Source organism: Terrapene carolina, unplaced genomic scaffold, assembly GCF_002925995.2.
Source record: "Terrapene carolina triunguis isolate 2854851 unplaced genomic scaffold, T_m_triunguis-2.0 Scaffold199, whole genome shotgun sequence".
Lineage (NCBI taxonomy): Eukaryota > Metazoa > Chordata > Testudines > Emydidae > Terrapene > Terrapene triunguis.
Genome location: NW_020664550.1, coordinates 3,018,803 through 3,038,400, shown reverse-complemented (window position 1 = coordinate 3,038,400; position 19,598 = coordinate 3,018,803). Strand labels below are relative to the sequence as shown.

General features: G+C 51.7%; 1 protein-coding gene across 1 annotated transcript in view; it reads left to right on the top strand.

The window, feature by feature from the left end:
• Positions 1-327: 327 nt before the first annotated feature.
• The window catches only part of LOC113405122 (plasma membrane calcium-transporting ATPase 4-like), a 98,006-nt gene continuing 78,735 nt past the window's right edge, over positions 328-19,598 (top strand). Inside the window, exon 1 of the mRNA XM_026655261.2 lies at positions 328-579. The gene's annotated coding sequence lies outside the window, so the exon portion shown is untranslated. The remainder of the gene's footprint in view (positions 580-19,598) is intronic.

The window sequence follows — 19,598 nt, the reverse complement described above, 5'->3', positions numbered from 1 at the left end:
ATGACAAGCATTTTCTTAAGCTAGCGCTGCTCGTGTAGGACTCGCTCAATTTGCAAAGCGCTGGCTCTGAAAACGGGGAGAGGAGAAGGCGAGGGAGAAGAGGAAAAAACAAACCCAAGCCTCGTCCCTATCTGCTGATTAGCTTCAGTGCAGAGAGCGGTGTGGGTTTGCTGGTTTTTTTTCCCCTTAAAGACCTTCAGCGTTAAAGGACATTGGTCTCTTTCCAGCTTCCTGCTTCCCTCCAAACTTTGGGAAGAGCCAAATCAAGCGAAGAGGGGGAGGGGTGGGGTGGGGTGGGGGGGAAGCGAATCCAGGAGTTTGGGATTTTTTAACCCCTTCCCTTCCATGGAAATCCAGGGGGTCTTCCCCGCCAGTGAAAGGCTGGATTGCTGGAGGCGGAGGGAAAGCAGCGAGAGCCGCCGCAGCCTATGAATTGATTCAGTCGTGCAAAGCCATTGCATGGCCGCTTCCCCCGCCCGCAGCCTGCTCTTCGCCAGACTGAAGCGCCCCAACTTGGAGCAGCTGGGCGGGTGGTAATCCTCGGGCTGGAGGAACCTCGCCTCCCGAGCCAGGAGCACAGTAAGTGGTTTTTCCTGTTGTGCTGGCAGCCTGTAGCCTCTGCCAGTCCCCTTCCACCATGCATGGATTTGCTGTTCCACGCAGGGGCTGGGTGGGATTTCTCTCTTTTGGGGGGGGGGGCGGCTGCCTGGCTTCCTCTCTGGCTGAGGAACAGGCACAGGATGGAAAACTGTTGCAAACATATTTTCCGTGTCTGTTGCTCTCTGCTCTGGTGCTAGTTGTCCGCAGAGCGAAAGGAGGCAGAAGAGAGACTCTCACCCGGGGAGGCTGGAAAGCAGAGTTGTGTGTCTGTCTCAGCTTTCTCAAATCGCTGGTTGCAGCAACACAAACAGCTTTTTTGGGGGGGGGGGCAGTGAGGGGAGGAATTCCTTTCTCCACGGAAATCAAGCCGATGACTCGCCCAGTCCTGCCATGCTTGCAAAAACAGCCCCTGGGAGCCCTTCGGAGTTTGCAAGTTATAATTAGCTGTGGAAAATTTAGGGAGTTCCCTTAAGTGGAGCTGGCTCTAAAACCGAGAGAAAAGCTCTGTTGTCTTGGGGGGAGGGGGGGCTTCTAGGAGAGAGTATCCGGGGCGCGGGGAAGGAATATTTGTAAAAAGGGAAAGTGTTGTGCTTGAGTGTGTTTAATCAGGCTTAGGAGGGTGACGGGGCTGGTTACTGGCTGGGTTGGTTGACTTTTTATCAGACGCAGGGGGGCTGGAACAATTTTTATAGAAGGGGGGGCCTGAGAGCCATTGAACCAAACTGCAAACCCTGGATATAATAGACCACAAACCACTTCAAGCCAGGGTGTGTGGTAGCACCCCCAGCACCTAGGATCAGGGGAACTTTCATTTTTATGGAGGGGGGGCCCATAAAGCAGAAGCCTCTGGTCCTGATGACTTGTTTTTTTGGCAGGTTGGGGGTGGAACTTTCCCTGGCTCCCTGGACTCAGATCTGATCAGCTGATGCAGCAGTATTTTCTTGTGCATTTTCATCCTCAATTTTTCTTCCTTCCTTCTACCCGCCAATGTATCTTGCATTAAGAGCCTCTTACTGAAAAGGGCAGGGAGGTGGTAGTGGAGCTGAATCCAGGCCAGCGTGGAAGATTTCTCCAAGGAGAACTGGGCGGTGGAAGAGTGTTGGAAGCTAGCAAGCCTGCCCCTATGAAATAACCAATAGCTTAGACAGTAAAACAGGCAGTGTGTAATTCTGCTTACCTGCATGTGGGTGCCTGCCTGGCTGTAGCAGACTGAAAGTTCCCTGGGGCAGGGGCTGTCTCTGGCTGCGTGCACTGGAAGCCTGAGCCTGGCTGGGGCCTCTGGGCACTATGGTATATAAATAAGGTGTGTGTCCGTCCGTCATCCTAGGCTCTAGCTTAGTGACATGCTACTTTACTGGTTGGGAGCACAATGCCGGGTCTGTCACCCCTACTGTTGAGCCTGGCTTCATTTGAGAGGGGGAGCTCAGTCCCCTGCCCTGCCTCTCCTAACCCCCTCCCCACTGGGAGGGCTGCCAGGCAGATGGGGAAAGTGCCAGCTAACTGGGTGGGGCATGCAGGGATGGGGTCAGAGAAACATTTTGCTCCCCTAAGGGACCCACCAGTGTCTAGTCTATAGGGGGATTTGCCAGGGGAGCAACAGGATGCAGTGGTCTGTCTGGGATGCTGTGCTGGGAACATGTGCTCCCAGGGCGCTCCTGCTGCTAGGGAGGGTGTCAGCTGGTTCCGTCACTGCAGAGTTCATTCATCAGGGAGATGGCTGGGGGCACTGTGTGTGTGTGTGGGGGGGGGGGGGCTGCCCTCCCTCCCTCCCTGCTCACACATGATCCTGCTGTGGCGCAGCCTGGCATGCTGTGGCGCAGCAGGTGGGATGGGAGATGCTTTTAAGGAACAAACAGGTCAGGGGAGGGGGGCTCAGCCAGGAGCCAGCAGGTTGCCCCACATCTTAGCAAGAGACATTGGGGGCAGCTCCTGGGGGTGCAATGAATGACCAGCATGAGGACTGGATGGAATGGGTGGAGGGAGAGGCTGCTGCCTCCAGCCCTTCAAAGCCAAGGAGGAATTGCACACTATGGGGTACAGAGATGAGGGGCAGAACAGGCCAGCTCAGACCACTGAACTGGCCCAGCCTGATTTCCAACAGGTGCTAAGATCTGGCTTAGCTCTCCTTTCAGAAGGGTGGGGTGCTTCCTCCTTGCTCCCCTCAGATCTCCAATAGGGGGCTGTGGGCAGGGTTCCATCCCAGGGGGACACAGCAATGACTAAGGGAAGGGAGTGTGGGGCCTATGCTGGCAGCAGAGCTAAACTATTCCTGGTCGGGGGGGTGGGACATGGACAGATGTGGCTTCAGGGGGCACACCTCTCCTTTATGCCACTCGACAGAGGATCCCACCCTTGCAGCGGGGTGCTCCAGGGCCCCCTGGGTTCAAGCCCTGCAGTCTGACCCCACTGATCCATTGTGCTGGAGTGGGTGGATACCTGCAGCAGGTGGGCAAGGAATTGAAGGTGTCTCCCCCTGGCCTGCAGCACCCAGGCAATCCTGGTTGACTCCCCACCCACCTCATGGCAGGTAGGAAGGAAGAAAACTCCAGCCGGGGAGACTCCCGTCTGTTACTACACTTCTCCTTGGGAGAGCTGCAGTCATAAGCCTCTCTCCGGCTGCTGCTGCTTGGTGTCTGGGTGGGTCTCCCTGACCTTGTTAGCCTGCCCTTGGGATCACAGGGAGCATCACCATCTGGATTCCCCATGTCCCTTTGTTGCTCAGGAGGGGTCACCCATGTTTTGTCTGGTGGTCTGGGGTGGCTGGCTGCATGCAGCTGCAGGATAGGATAGTCATTAGACTGGCATGGGATGGGTGGTGTGCATCTTCCCCTCTGGAGTGCTAATCCTGAGCAGTCTGGCTTCAGGCACTGGTGAGAAGAGGTTCTTGTGATCTCAGCTGGGTGATGTTGAGCCATGTGGACTGGAACCATCGGCACTGTAGCTGGTCACTGTTGGGGAAGGGTCGAAATAGCTGTGGGGTGGGGGCTGCAGGTTGGGGTTGAGGTGCACTGTCTGGCAGGGCTGTGTGGGAGTCCAGGACTGAAATAGTGGGGGGAGGGGAGGAAGGGAAGAGCATCAAGTGTACTGTGAGGCAGCAAGCGTTGAGGTGCCCTGGTAGGGCTGCGTGAGCACTCGGCTCTGGAACAGGCAGGGATGTCACAAGTGTATTGGGAGAACGAAGCTGGAGCAGCACAGGGCAGACATGTGGGTGGGTGGACAAGCGGGTCCTGGACTAGTAGGATGTGTTTCAGGGTGGGATTGTGGTGCATTGGCAGCGCTATATGGGGGCAGTTTGCTCCATGCCATGCCTGGCTCTACCACTCCCTCCCTCCTGTCTCTTCCCATCCGTCACATCAAATTAAAATAAAAAAATAAGCAAATAAAGCAGCAGGAAAAGCTGGATTGCAGCCCACATGGCTGGCAGGCAAATGACTGAGAATAAGTCCTCTTCTGGCTCTTCTCTCTCCCCTCTCTGCCCCCAGCACCCTTCTTGCTGCTTGGTCCTGTGCTCTGTAGGTTGGGAGCATTCTTCTGTCACACTGAGCATCTGGTTTGAATCTGCATGCTTTGTGGAGTGGTTCTTGTTACACAGCTGGGAGGAATGTGCAGCAGGAGCAAGGCCCCCTGTGCTCAGTTCACAGGCTCACTAACCTGCCCCAACCCTTGCTTTTCACTTGAGGGTGATGCTGAGGGTCTCCCTGCAGCTCTAAGAATTAGAGGGAGCTTCTGGGGGGGGAGGTTGAAATCTGGGTGGTCCCTCCCTGCTTGGCAGAGGCAAATTCAGACCAGAACTGAAAGTAAAGGGGAAGGGCGTGGGAGCTGGTACAATGGGTTATTGTCCTTGTATCTCTGGGGCCGTGGGCTTGAATGGGGCTTGGATCATAAACATCATTAGTTTAGTAAAGTTGATGGGATTTTTGTCTGCAATGCAACACACTGCATTAGCATACACCATGGTTGTCAAGAGTCTGTGAGGGAGAGGAATTGCAGTGGGTGAGTGGGGCTACAGGCTGGGATTGAGGTGGATCACCAGAGCTTGGGACTGGAATAGTAGGGAAGGTTGCAAGTCAGGCTTGAGGGGTGTTGGGAGCCTGGGGTTGGAACAGCAGTGTGGGAGGACTGGGTCAGGCTCAAGATGCATCGACCGAGTATTGCGGGGGTGGGAGCCCAGAGCTGGAATATGAATCGGGTGGAGGGTCAGGATGGCGGCCCCTCAGCACAGGCAGGAGGACTGGAACAGGACAGGAGCCAGGTGTGGTGGCAGTATTTTGCAGGCTGCCTCTGCTCTGCCTGGCTCCAATCAGTGTCCTCAATCCTTCACTTCTCTGAGCACTGAAATGCACCTAAATATTGAATGAGAGGCCGACACCCCCGCTGCCCTCACATCCCAGTCAGAAGCAGTGGCACGAAACTCCCTTCCAGTGCCAGCAACTAGTGAGGTGCTGCTGTGACCTCTGACCTGGCTGCTGGGTGATTTCCCCCCCAGGGAATTGCAAAGTAAGATGCAGGAAAGGGACAGTTTGGGTGTTGGGGTGGTGGGATAGGACTGCACCATCTCTGGGTCTTGGCTTGGGGGGTGATTGTGGGTTTCTTTCTTGGTCTGCTGCTGGATTGTTGGAGGCTGTGCGTAGGGAATCCTCTCAGCTCCTGTAGAGTGTCCAACAACCCCAGAGCCTTTCCTGAAACCAGTTGTGATGCCCCTTGACCCTTGCTGAGTTCTCCATAGGGCACCTGTCACCACGGTTTCTAGGTGTTGGTTTGTGGCAGGTAGAGGAACCCTCTTCTTGGTTTCCCAGCAAGTGAACAGCCCAGCTGTGCCAGGGTTGGCATGAAAGGTGCCCAGTCTGTGTCCAGTGGGGAAGGGGACTTTTGCTGTCTGTGCAGGGCATGCTCCTGGCATGACTGCCCAGAACTGAGCAGGGAAATGCCCTGCCAGGCTGCTGCGCTCCAGGTGGAGTGATGAGGCAGCAGACTGACCCCTTTGGAGATCAGTCCTCTGCATCTGTGAAGCAGTGGCAGGGTGAGCATCCCCCGGGCTCTGAGCTGGAGGCCCGGGCTCTCTCCCCAGGGCAGATGGGAGTTCCACATCCAGTCTGTTCAGCTAGTGATGCCCCTGCTGAGGCTGCAGTGTTGTGACATGGGCACCAGTCTGGCTAGATGTGCACTAATACCCCTGCTGGGAGCACTTGTGAGGGTGGGGGGAGATCAGGGGAGGGCTTTTGATGGCAGCAGGAAGGGGCAAGAGTTACTTGGTGATACTGAGAGCCAGACAGATCTCCCCTTCCCACTCTAGACTAAACATGGGTCCTTCCAGTGGGAATTCCCTGCCCTTAGTCTGGAAATCCAGGTGTCTGGCTGCAGATCTGCCTGTTGTCAGCATGCCCAAGGACTTGTCTGTCCCAGGCAACCCAAAGGTCCCACCAGGGCTATTCTTGTGGCAGCATTGGGAGTCCTAGTGCAGACAGGCCGCTGGTGCCCAGCAGCACATTAATCACTGGGTCCTCAAGACCTGCATCAAGCAGGTGGCTGAAGCTCCAGTGCCTGTTCTACACTAGTCCTCCCGCTGGCAAAGGCAGTGGGAGATTTGAGTGGAGAAAGGACTCCTGTAGCTGCAGCAGAGGAGAGCGAAGCCAGCGTGCAGGAGAAGGCAGGGAGGGACTGCGCTATTGTCCTCTAGGTAGGAAGAAGCTGGGTGGAGCAGCTGCTGTGAATGGAGCTCGCTCCTACTCTTCCACCCCAGGAGTGCAGTTCCCAGAGGCCCTGGGCTGCGGGGCTGCCTGCACTAGATGAGCCTTCTCCACATTTTCGGTTGGCCTAGCCCCATGCACAGGAGCAGCTGCAGGCATCCTGATGGCTCTGTTCTAGAGTGACCAGATAGCAAATGTGAAAAATCAGGATGGGGTGGGGGATAATAGGCACCTATCTAAGGGCTGGTCCACACTACCCGCCTAATTCGGCGGGTAGAGATCGATCTTCTGGGATCGATCTATCGCGTCTCATCTGGACGTGATAGATCGATCCAGAAGCGCTCCCCCGTCGACTGCGGAACTCCTGCTCGCCGAGAGGAGGAAGCGCTGTCGACGGGGGAGCCTGCCTGCGCCGCGTGGACCCGAAGTAGGTACTTTTAGTTCGATATAGGAAACGTCGACTTCAGCTACGCTATTCTCGTAGCTGAAGTTGCGTTTCCTATATCGATCCCCCGCCCCAGTGTGGACCAGCCCTCAGAAAAAGCCTCCAATATCAGGACTGTCCCTACAAAATCAGGACATCTCGTCACCCTACTCTGTGCCTACCTTGTCCTCCCACCCACCTCTGCCTGTTTTGGATAGCTTGACTCAGGGGCAGGGTCGTCATCTGTCCCTTGTCTATAAAGCACCTAGCCCCTTGGGGGCCTGATTCCAAAAGTGGTACTCTTGTAGTGTAACTTGTAGTAACTCTGCCATCCAACCCATGTGGGAGCAGGTGGCCAATGCACCAGCAGCTGCTAGCCGACTGTGTACTTGCATGTCCCCCAGTGCTGCAGTCACAGGTGGGGCTGACATGGTGGTGACAGTAGTGGGGAAATGTAGCCTTGACTAGGCCTGTTTGGTTTCTCCAGTGTCTGCCTTTTCCTCCTCCCACTGCTCACCTTGCATCTGAATGAGCGGTGGGAAGGGGGTGCTGTACATCTGTCTGGGGACCTGGAATGGGGACACCTTTGGAGAAGACGTATGGGCTGGCTGCATCTAATCCTGCTGTCTCCTAGTTAGGGCCTTTCTGCATGAGCAATATCCTCAACTCAGCCATCAGTGTAGCAGCACTGGTCTTGGGGGGGCCCCCAAGTGCTGATGAGGATGTGCTGGGGTTTGCACTGAGTGGACTAGTCAGAAATTCTTACTCATAAAGACCCCCTGAATCCCATCATCTGCACTAAGGGTCAGTACTAGTGCATGGACACCAGTTGTTGGCTCAGGGTTATCCCTGAGCATAGACACTACCTGCTTTAGTAGGAGGCAGGCTTGGGGGAGCAAAGCTTCTTTGACCCCATTTTCCTTCTGCTCCCCTGGGCTCCACAAGGCTGTTTCTCTTTGGGCCGGTCAACTGCAAAATAAGATGTCCGGGAGGGCCCCAGTACCAGAGTTTTCTGGTTAATGTTGCAAAAGTGGGCCTAACAGTGTTTCTCATCCATGCTCCAGCCCCAGGCTTTCCATAGCTGGAATGCTGTTAGGGGAGATGATTACATCCCATTTACTGAGCTGGTCTTGACAGCATTGGGGAGCTTCTGTTTTGTAACGGCATCCCCCAGCAGGCTTGCCCAGCGATGCCACTGATGTTCTTCCACTCTCTGTTGCTTCATTTTGTGTGATTTCCTCTGTGCCCATCTGTCCTTCCTCCACGTTCTCTCTTCCTTCTACTCTCATGTCTCCTGTCTCTTGTATGCAGCCCTGGGAAGGGCCAGCCAGGACTGCAGCATGTCTGGACAAGTGCTGCTCCTCCCAGCCAAGGAAGGCTGCCCTCTGCTCTTCCATGTACCTACATAGCTCTAGGAATGTTAGCTGCAGGGGGGCAGGTTCAGATAAAGGAAGCTGGGGCTAAATCTCACAGGTTGCAGAGGAGGAGAACCAACACAGTGGCCCAGCTTTGCTGATTCTCCGCCCTGGGTGGATCTAGCAGCTCTGACTGAACTTGCTACCTGCTGCATCAACAAAGCCCTCAAGGTTGTTTTTATATTTTGGCACGAGAAGCCACCTGGGAGGGAGCCGAGTGGCAGGGGATTGGTACCTGCTTGGTGAGTTTCCCCTGCTGGGGATTCGAAGGTAACTCCAAGTAATAGAACAGAGATCCAAGGACCAATGACAGAAAATTGCCATTTAAATACAATGAATGCACCCTTCTCTGGCTTTGGGAATTCCTGGACTGGGGGAAGAATTTCCTTCCCCATAGACCTTGCCCCAGCCTGATATTTCTAATACAAGAGTACCTTGAGGCTCCAATGGAGATTGCACAGCACCCAGTGCACTAGGCCCCAAACACACAAGCAAGAGACACTTCTGGCCCCATGAAGATCTGGTAGCCCAGGCTTCAATATGGGCTAGCTGCCTGAGTAATTGGCTTGTCCAGAATCCCAGACTGGCTTGTGCAGCCTACTCTGCTGTGGCTTTACTGCTCTTAGGCTACTAGATCAAAGCTACTCGGGTAGGTCTACACCTGCTGCCATCCCACTTACAATTGCAATGTAGACATGCCCCAAGTGACTAGCCCAAGTGGCTCAGGGAATCTGTGCCAGAGCTGGGAACTGAACCCAGTTCACTTCAATCCCAGTCCAGTGCCTTGGGCACAAAACAGCCTTCCTTGCCTCTGGTTTTCTCTTCTTGCCATTCACCCTCCTGTACTTCCTAGCAGGGTTTGCCACTGATGATGTTGGTACCAGTACCTGAAGTGCTGAGATGCTCCTTCACAGAAGATGTCCTTAATAGACCTAATGGATGATCTGCCTCCTTGGAGGAGGTGGTGGTAGTGATGTCTAATGGTTACACAGCATGTCATTCCAAAGGTCCTGAATAGAGCTGGTCCAAAAACCAGAAAAATTCCTGAAATTTCAAAGCTGGTTCAATTTGCAGGGCTCAAAAGGGAACCATTCCCATGCCCAGATTTTAAATGTGTTTTTTTTATCCAGTTTAGTTTCGATGCTTTCTAGATCAGTGCTTGTATTGCAGATTGTGCATGGGAGGATGGCATGAGAGGGGCTGTAGACTGCACATGGTGGGGAACCATATGTTGGGAGCTGGGGGGAATAGGAGGTTCAAAGTGCACATGCTAGGGACCTGTGGGATGGGAGAAAGGGGTTCGGAGGGCAGGAATGTAGGTGATGGGGAAAAGGAGTATTTACTCCAAGGACAGGGTGAAAACTGAGTGGGTAACACTGTCTCCCAGAAGGAGTGGAGCTGTACTGTTGTGCTGGAGGTGGGGTGGGGGGGTCAATCTGAACATCTGAAGATGGCACGTGGCGGTGCCAGGGCTCTACTAGCCTGCCCAAAGTCTGTAGTTTGCATGCATCTGAAGTGAGGTTTTTTACCCACGAAAGCTTATGCCCAAGTAAATCTTAGTCTTTAAGGTGCCACCAGACTCCTTGTTGGTTTTTGTAGTTCACCAAACACCCTTGGCCAGTCCCAGGCCATCTGCAGCCGCCTCTGATGTTTACCCAGGTGGGGTGCTTGGCTCAGGGTGCAGTGTCCCAGTTGCAGGTCCTGTCTCAGTGTTTTCCCTCCATTCCAACTGGCTGCAGCAGCTGCATTCCCTGGCACCCCCTGCCAGGGCTTTCTGAGGCTGAACTCCTAAAACATCTGACTTTGATGCTGTTTTAATTAGTTGCTTTTGGCGTTAATGTGAAGGAATAACAGTTTCCATAGACTTATAAACCTGCCCCCTATTTGTTTTTTTTCTTTAATCAAGGCTTTTTTGCAGTGGGCGAAGGCTTGAGATGCACAAGATACCACAGCCGTTTGCTCTGTGTGGTACAACAGTCCGCCCTGGACAACGGCAGATTAAATATTGATGGTGATAATACTTTGCCTTCTGCAGCACCCTCTGTCTGAGGATTGCATACCTCTTGGTAGACAAGAATGAGTTAAGCCTCTCATCACCCTTGTGTGTAGGGAGTCAGTGTTCTGTTTTACAGATGGGGAAACTGAGGCACAGAGTGGGGAAGTGACTTGCCCAAAGTCTCACAGCAAGTCAGTGGCAGAGCTGGGAAGAGAACCCAGGTCTTAGTAGATCCCAATAGCATCCTCCCAGCCAATTTTTCAAGCTCTTCAATCCTGCAATAGGGAGTGAATGGAAAGGAGGTGTAGTTGGTGACTTGGATGCAACTTTTCACCCCTCTGTGCCTCAGTTTCCCCACCTGTAAGATGAGGATGCTGCTGCTTTACCTCCTGTGGAGGTGGGACTGGATTGCAGGGGTGGGTTGGTTAATATTTGTAAAGGGCTTTGTAGATGGAAACACTAAGGAGGGTTTATTCCATACACTAATCAATGTCAAAACCAATCCTCTACCCATGATCCCTGGAATCCACTCCTGACCCACCCCTAACTTGAGTGACCTGCACATGGATGAGACACGAGGCTGGGGCCATGATAGGACTGCAGATGCCCAATCAGGGCTTGCAGGCAATTCTATTAGCTGCCCAGGGTGACGGCAGCTGCCCTGGGGGCCCTTCACCAGCTGAAGGGATCATAGGGCTGAGTGGGGACTCCATTTGGACCCTTGCTGTCAGAGTCCTTTGCTGATAGCAGCAGGTTATGGGCACTGGGCAGGCCACGTGGGCCAGTGTGGAGAGCACAGCACGGATTCCGGACACCTGACTTTTCTGCTGACTTGGGAGAGTGGTTTCCTCCCTCTGCCTTGTTTTCCCTCACACCTTTGCCGGTCTAGTCTGTTTAGACTGTAAGCTATTTGGGGCAGGGATCGTCTCCCTCTATGTATATGAACAGCACCGAGCACAGTGGGGGCCCTGTTCTCTGCATAGGTGCTATTGTAAGTCAAATAAACAAGCGCCTTGTTTCCAGAATGAAGGCAAGTCCAGTTACTCCAAGAACAAATCCCAGTTGACATCAGGAGGGTGGATGGCTTAGCACCTTCCTGTAATCCAATTACCTTTACCATGTGGAAGATCCACTTAGAGAAGTTGAACCCCCACCCCTGGATCTGCCTTTCTATACCAAATAGCCCAGGCTTGAAGGCAACCTTGCAGGCATCCTATCAACATCCCCTTCCTACCCCTGAAACTCACTGCAGTGATGGGTGCAAGTGGCTATAAGTTTTGTCCTCCCCACTCCCTCCCTCCCTCATGCCTGTGCCGCTTGTTGGTGGGAGCAGCGCGTCAGCTGGGAGCCTGAGCGGGAACAGCTGTCAGAAATGGTAAGGAGCTTTCTGAATTGTTAATTCAGGCGATGATTTCATGTTTCTCTGCATCTCTTGCTTGGCGCACATGCGCAGAAGCGTGGAGTGTGGGTTGGTTTTTTTAGAGAGATTGAGCTACGCCTTCCAAGGAGCTATGCTGATTTACACCAGCTGAAATCAACCTGAGGATTTGGTCCGCTGACAGCATTCTGTGCTGATGGGGCGGGGGGAACTGAGTGTTGAAGGTGTATGGCAGAGATGAGTCTGTTTGTTCTCAGCAGTCGGACTCTTTGGGCATGTCTACACAGCCAACAGCGCTTTAACGTGGCTGTGTAGTTGTAACGTGGCTGTGTAGTTGTACAGTCCCAGCACTGTAGCTTCACCCCCCTGAGCGAAGAAAGTTTCAGTGGCAGTGTAAACAAGGCCGTTAGAAATGCAGGGCTGGAAGGGACCTCTAAGAGGTCATCTAGTCCAGCACCCTGTGCTGAGACAGGACCAAGTAAACCTGGACTGTCCCTCACAGGTTTGTCTAACCTGTTACTAAAAACTTCAAATGAGGGGGATTCTGCAACCTCCCTTGGAAGCCTATTCCACAGCTTAACTATCTCTATAGTGAGAATTTTTCATAATGTCTAACCTAAATATCTCTTGTGCAAATTAAGCTCATTAGTACTTGTCCTACCTTCAGCAGACATGGAGAACAATTGATCCCTGGGCTCTTTATTACAGCCCTTGAGACTAACTATTCCCAGTTTTCTAAACCTTTCCTCACATAAAACCTGACCTAAACCCTTTCTCCATCTTTCCTAAAGGGTGGCACCCAGAACTGGACCCGGTACTTCAGCTGGCAAATAACACCCAACTGCATCTATAGCCAGTGTGGGACAGTGTCTCAAACTCCTCTTAGCAACTCAACTCAGGCCTGTTCTGCTAGGGTTGTTCCAGGCTTTTGGAATTGACTACAGCAGCTCCACTAGGCTGAGCACTGTACAGGTACACAGGAGAATGTCTGCCTGGAAGAGCTTACGATCAGAACAGAAAAGACAGACAAGGTGGGAGAAAGGAAGGATTTTTACAGAAGACAGATTTAAGTGAGTTTCCTGAGGTCATCCAGGAAGTTTATGGCAGTGCTAGGAATCAAACCCAGATCTGTAGAGTCCCAGGACTGTGCCTTAAACACGAAACCAGCCTTCACCCCTCTCTCAGAACGGGGGTCCTCTGCTTGCTCTGGGGAGTGGTGCCTTTAGTCCCCAGGGCTGCCAATACTATGTGTAGTGGAGGAATCAAAGTGGGACTAGGACGCTGCTCCATACAGATTGGTTCCTTGGCCTGCTCTCAGCCCTCAAGTTGGGGGAAGTGGTAATAGGAAGCAGCATTTCTGAAACCTCCTTCCTTGCCAACGGTCAGAACGGAGAGATCCGCTCACTGGCTCCTTGATTTCCAAGTCTAAAAATAAGCCTGCTGGCCCTTGGAATGATGAGACTTCATATCTGTTATGAGCGCCCCAGCCCTGGAGCTGCATGGGGGGGGCTGGTAGAGAATCTGAAAAGCCAGGGAGGGGCTGGAGGAGGTGGGAACCCCAGTGTGCTGGCAAGGGACCCTGGATTTCCTTCCCATCTCCTGGGTGTTTGGGTCTGAACTAAAGCGCATGTCCTCACAGCTTTCTTAAAGGCCCAGCAGTGACTCCTGAGTGACCTTTGCTCTTTGATCGCTCGATCCAAGTTGTGCTCAGATTTTCAGGTCTGTCTCAGATTTCAGACAAGGTGCCTGACTTTGCAGAACAAGATTTCCCAGGAGATGTGTTAAGGACCCCACTGTAACTGCTGGAGCTTTCATGTCCCCATGTCCCATGGTTATAAAAGACAGGCCCCTTTCCTCTGCTTCTTCCCAATCACCCCCATGCTTCTCTGCATTGACTGCCATCTGTCCTATTAATCCCAGTTGTATCCATGTCCTGCACTCACCGGTCTCTCGTTTGCCAGTGCAGCTTGCTGACATCAAAAGCCAGAGCTCAAAACTGAGATTTCTGCAAACTTTTCACCCTGCTCAACAACCCGTTTCCTCTTCTACCATGTCATCACTGCGAGAGGCTTAAAATCGTTTAGTGTTTAACTATCATGCCCCTTGTGTGTGCAGGGCACCTCAGCCTGTGCTCGTCTCTTGTCCCTCCCCTGGCACTAACTACTGAAAGCAATCCCTGGATTGTTTTAACACTTAGCTGTCGTGGGCAAATCCAGGGCCTGCCAAGAAGATGCCATTAAACTTGGGTCAGGAAAAGTTACTCTCCTACCTCCGGATTCTCCTCTCGTGCATGCTAGTGTAAATCAGCAGTAATTCCACTGTAGCCAATAGAACAAAAGGGAGAGAGTTGGCCCCGCTGTGTGCTTCCTTGTTGTGCTTTGCATTTAGCTTCCTATAGAGAAGAGCCAGAACCCCAGGCTGAGGTTTCTGATCTCAACTGTCTGACCACTTATGCTGGACTCCACCTCCAGTTTAGACTCATTCCATTTTAACCACATAGCCAGAAAAGAATTCCCTAGCCACTGGGGTAACTAGTCAGTTCCAAATTGTAATTAACACCTCTCCTGTGGCCAGTAAGATCTCCAGGGCAGGGACTCTTCCTTTTCACACTGGAAAGGACAATGGGTGTTCATGGGCTCTGTATAACTTGGGTTGTAAGCTCCTCAGGGCAGGCTCTTGTAGATCTCTAACACTCCTTGCAAACCACTGGCACTAGATAGAGCAGATCCTACATTAAACTGCAGTTAAAATGTCACTGCACTAGTCTATTGCTCTCCATGATGCCAAATGCAGTTTGCTCTGCTCATAAGTTAAAAAGACTTGTTTGTCTCTTTCCTAATTGCCAGCCCTGCAAACTCACCCTGGGATCTGCGCGTCAAGCTGGGTTTTGTGCCTCATGCGCTCGTACCCATTAATAAGCATTTTGCAAGTGGAACTTAGTTAATAATTCTCAGACTCCGTGATGATTAATCTTTGAACTCCCTAGCCTAGACAGATGTGGGACACAGATTAGAACTGAGCTTGCACTCCCATAGTGGTTTTACCCTAGCACCTAGGAACCTCAGGCATGGACCAGAACCCCATTGTGCTAGGCACTACAAACATGCAACAAGAAGACTGTCCCTAACCCAAAGAGCTTGCAACTGAAGTATAAGACCTGACTAATAGATATGGATAGATGGGGAGGTATTAGCCAGCCTGGTCTCAGTGCACTACTGTTCTAACTGTTCTCAAGTTGTTTGTGGGCATGTTGGCAAAGTGGAGTTTTAAGGAGGCATTTGATGGAGAACAGTGAAGTGGTTTTGTGATGTTCACAGAGCTCCGCCCAAGTGTGAGGGGCAGCATGAGAGAGAGCATGAAAGGTTGTTTGCAAACATAAGTGGGCAATGGCAGCTGGCATCATGGGCCGGTGGGAGTGGACATTTTGATAGTGAATGAGAGATGATGGGGATGGTCCATGAAGGGCCTTGAAAGAGAAGACAGTCACTTCTGTGGGATGAGCTAGAGAAGGGTAGCCAGTAGGGGGAAGCACAGCTGTTGGCTCTGCAGTGCTAACAGAAGTTAAAAGAATAAGAATATTCATGCCATTAGTCTCTTATAAGGCACTGAACTGGGATTTGGGAAATCTTGGTTCAATTCCTACCTCTGCCACAGATTCCCTGTATGGCCTTAGGCAAATCACTTCCTCTGTCTATCTGTAGAATAGTGCTAATACTCCTTACCTCACAGGGTTGCTGTTCAGATAACTTAATATTTGTTCAAAGGTCTCTTATATGGCCCTGTACAGTATGAAGTGCTGAGCAAGAAAAGACCTGTACAGTAAGAAAATACCTTTTTAACATTTTTTTTCCATGACCACATATTCATGTGACAGCCAAATGCTACAGACACTTTCCAAGAACTTTGTAAAAATGCAATTTATAAAAATGGAGTCTCCTTTTAAATGAGCAAGCAAGGGCCAGCTTTTCAGTGACATGCATTTTGACACACATGCTGCTTTTATTGCCTATGTGCTTCTGAAACTTTGGACCTACAAATATAACTTGGCCAAATCTCCCTTCATAAAGGGGCTTTAGCCAAAGCAGTGACATTGGCAGAGGTGAAACAGAACTCACTCAAGGTTAGCACCACAATTAGCCTGTAAAGAGGAGCATACTCTGTACCCACTCTCTTCTGAAAGAGGAGGAGCTGGAATAACATATCTGAAAAACTGGTAGGATGGCTCCTGTAATCCAAGACCATGTTTTGGGTCATGCCTTGGAAAAAGGACACTTTGGAAGAGACCACTGATTTTTAGGTGCCCAGCTAGACTCCTTGAGAGGTTATTTTCAGAGGGTGAAGAGGTTAGTGCTTTCAAGAAAATCAAATCCCCTTTAAAATGTCTCCACTTGGGTATCTAAAAATGGAGGCACCAAAAATGGATAATTCAGGCTGTACAAATCAATACATAATCCTTAGTGTGTGTCTATATACATCTGCATGCTCATGTGTATTTTGATGGGTACAACATGTCCTGGTGAAGGAAAGGGCAAAATTTAAAGGGGGCATGTCAATGTTCCTTAGAAAACAGTGAGGGAACTGTTGGGAGTGAAGACGTTAGCTGAGAATGTACTTGGAGGAGGTTCTGGACAAGGAGGGGCTGTGGTGGAAATCTGATATAGTTTCCCCCCTACCCCCGGATGGAGGCGAATAAGGACCAAAAACAACATATTGAGGAGCTGAAAGTCACAGGCTTTGATACTCATGGGGAACTTTAATTACCCAGACATCTGCTGGGTGACAAATGCAGTTAAACATGGCTCATGGGGTGGGGACTCTTACATGCTTGCCTCACCCAGCCACCAACCCAGTTAACGGCATTGTTCAAGGGCAGAGGATGGAATGAGCCCTGGTGACTGGACTTTCTCCTTGCCCTTAGGATAGGTCCCCGTCAGGTCAGAGCTGAGTCATGCTGGCCGGGTGGAGGGGAAATTAGCCCTGTCACTGCTCATGGTGGATCTGCTCTGTGGGGAACCAAAGGCCTTCAGTCCCCAGGGGTCTCAGTACAGCACCTTCCACCAGCCCCCAAAGCTGCTTTAAAAACCTCCTTGAAAGGGAGTTGAATCTTTGTGGAAAGTGCCCTGGGGGGTGTGGGCTTGCCAGCATTCCTTGAAACCAGTAGGATCTGGGGGGGTAAGACAGCCTCTATGGCCTTTCCCCTGGAAGAGCATGACTAATACTTAGTCCTGCTGTGAGTGTAGGGGACTGGACTAGATGACCTCTCAAGGTCCCTTCCAGTCATACCATTCTGTGGTGGTGTCCCACCGGGCAGTGTTATGGGGGCACAGTGCCCACAACTGGTGCCAGATTTTCCTAAGAGCATGGCATCCAACATGCTGAGCTCTCCTGATGATCTGCCCCCTGTCTCTGGCTTGCCTGAGGAGTCTGTGGCAGAGCCAGGACTTGAGCCATCGCTGCCTTCACCACAAGACCCCACCCTTCTTCCTAGTTTCGATGCCAGCAGCTGCATCCTCCTGCTAGCACCCCTCCCCCAGCCCCACCAAGCCCTGTTTTATGTGCTGGAGGGTGAATTCCTGCAGCAACTCACCGGACCTCTTTAATTTTTCTAAATCTGCTATCGGCGCTGTCTCAAACACTCTCACCAGCCACCTGATGAATCTCATTTCATTCCCTTCTTTCCCTCTTCTCGCCTTTATTTATCTTTGCCTCTTCTCTTCTTCCTGCTCTCCATCTGAGCCAACCATCTGCAGTCAGTTGCACTCTGTCTTCTCCAGGCATGGCCATGCATCTCAAAGTGCCAGCTCCCCTGAGCACCGGATCCTGTTGCTTGTTTATCTGGCCTTACATGGCACAGTGTGAGGTTCATATTCAGCAACGGTCAATGGTTCCAGAAAAGAGACTGGGTGGAGGCAGGGGGGAATCTCTCCACCTCATTTCCTTCTGCCGCCCTTCCTCTGCAGTACCTGCCTGTCTCTCTGCAGGGCAGCTGGCGGGGAAATCCTGCCGTCACTGACGTGTCCTGCAGTCAAACGTGTAATGCATTAAGTCCCTGCAAGATGCTGCAGATTACACTGACTTTCTGCAGCACAGGGCGGTTCGTTCTGCAGTGCTCTACACAGCAATCGGGCCTGCCAATGCATGGGCTCTCCGCGGTGCTATGTGTCGCCTCTGGGCAGATTGTGCAGTTGTCCCAGAGGTCTGGGCTGGAGGAAAGCTGGGGAATTGTCCTGCCTGTAGCACTCAAATGTATTGTCCTTTCCAAAGATAAAAGGAGATGGCAGGTCAGATTCCCCTCTCTTCAAACACCCCTTCCTGCTTTCTCTCCCAGACAGAGGACAGAACAGCTGTTTGCACAAGATTGTGGGGAGTCTGCTTTTATGGGCTACAGGGATAGTTGGGCATCCTTGGTGACTGCTTCTAGCTCACCCCCTATTGCTCCATCTGCTGAGGTGGGAACCCCAGCATAGTTCCTTCATTTTTTTTTTTTTTAAACCCTGCTGCAGATCCATCCCTGGTGTGAGGCCTAGTGATCTGGGAATGATTAACTCACCTGGGCTTTTCAGCTAGATCATGGCTTATATTTGTTTCCCCAGAAAACAGGGTTGGGGGGGAGGAGAATTCACCCAACCATGCCAGAATTTCCCCCATGTTGCATTCAGCTGAGGCTCAAGAGGTTGCTGGGTTCCCTCCCATTGGCCTTTAAACTGGAGAGCTGGCTTCTTGCTGGCATTATTAATGTGCATCTTTTAATTATGCTCCTGGCTGACTTAACCTCTGGATCTAAAAGCATCAGCCTGCTCTGCTAGAGGTAAAGGACCTGGTCCCTTAGGCTGGTCCACGGTAATTAGACCTGGTTCCATGTTGGAGATGCACATGAGGACCTTTTACCCCAGCACTTGCAGCCTGGCTGTGTCCAGAGTGAAACATTCATGTGCATGTGGGCTTCTAACTATGTTATGGGAACCTTACTATAGCCCTGGTCTTCTCAGGATTGTGGCACAGATCCCTTAATGTCCATGACAACATGGTTCGGTCTGGTCTGCCCATGCAAAACCCAATCACATTGCTGACCCTCCATCACACAAGCAGTGCTCCACTGACTTCTTTGGGACCATGTGTAGAACCAGGCTCCATCTGGGCCCCATTGTAACAGGCTTGGAGCACCCCTGGACTGGAAGTCCATGCCCTAACATGACTGCAATTGCAGACTGCACCTGACTTGCAGAAGTAACTGAGGCTGAGACAGGGGTCACTGTGGGGAAGGTTTGAGTTCCCTGCTTAGAAGACAAGAGAGGAGGGCTGCCAGACCTCTGCTGGAGTCACCCAGTGAGTGACTCAGCAAGCAAAGATTTTTTCATTAATGCAAAGAATGGAAGTCAATGGGCAAGACTCTGCTGTTGGTCACACAGGTGTAAGCTATTCTTCCAAACGTTCGCTGCAGTATTTGAACATTTTGTGCCCTGTCTCCTCGCTCCCGCTCACTTCACTCTGCTGAACCTCCCTGCAGTTTGAAAACTGCCCTGGGGTCCTGCTTCTGCAGAGCGTTTGATCTTCAAATTCTCCCCCTGGATGGGAGTCTAAGGGTAGTGTCAAGCAGTGACACAGAAGGGATTTGTGAAGGAGCATGCCACAGCTGTTTGTTCCAGTTCAGTGTGGGATGATACTGAAAAACCAAGGAAATAGAGGAGCTGTAGCATCAAAGGCATGGGTGCCAGGTTACTGTCACGGTCTCTGCTTTGCAGGGTTGTCAGCAGTGGCAATATTGCCAGGAGGGGGTGCAAGCTCCAGGAATCCTGCCCAAACAGAACTCAATTAGCAATTAAATGGGTTTGTGCTAAAGAGGAAGACCTCTCTCCCTATTCCTCCACCCCCTCATAGTTTGATAAATGGAAGTGGTCAAGTTTCAGAGCCGGGTGTGAGCAGGAATGTAGGCTGGGCCTTCGCTGTTAAGCCAGTAACCCTGGCCACTTAGCATATTCAGTAAAGATCTTTCCTACAACTGCCTGCCTACCATGCAGTTTATTGCTAATGATGCCTTCTGACACTCAGATTGCTGCGGTAATCGCCTGCCCTATCCCTTCTAAAGCTGTCACTATCC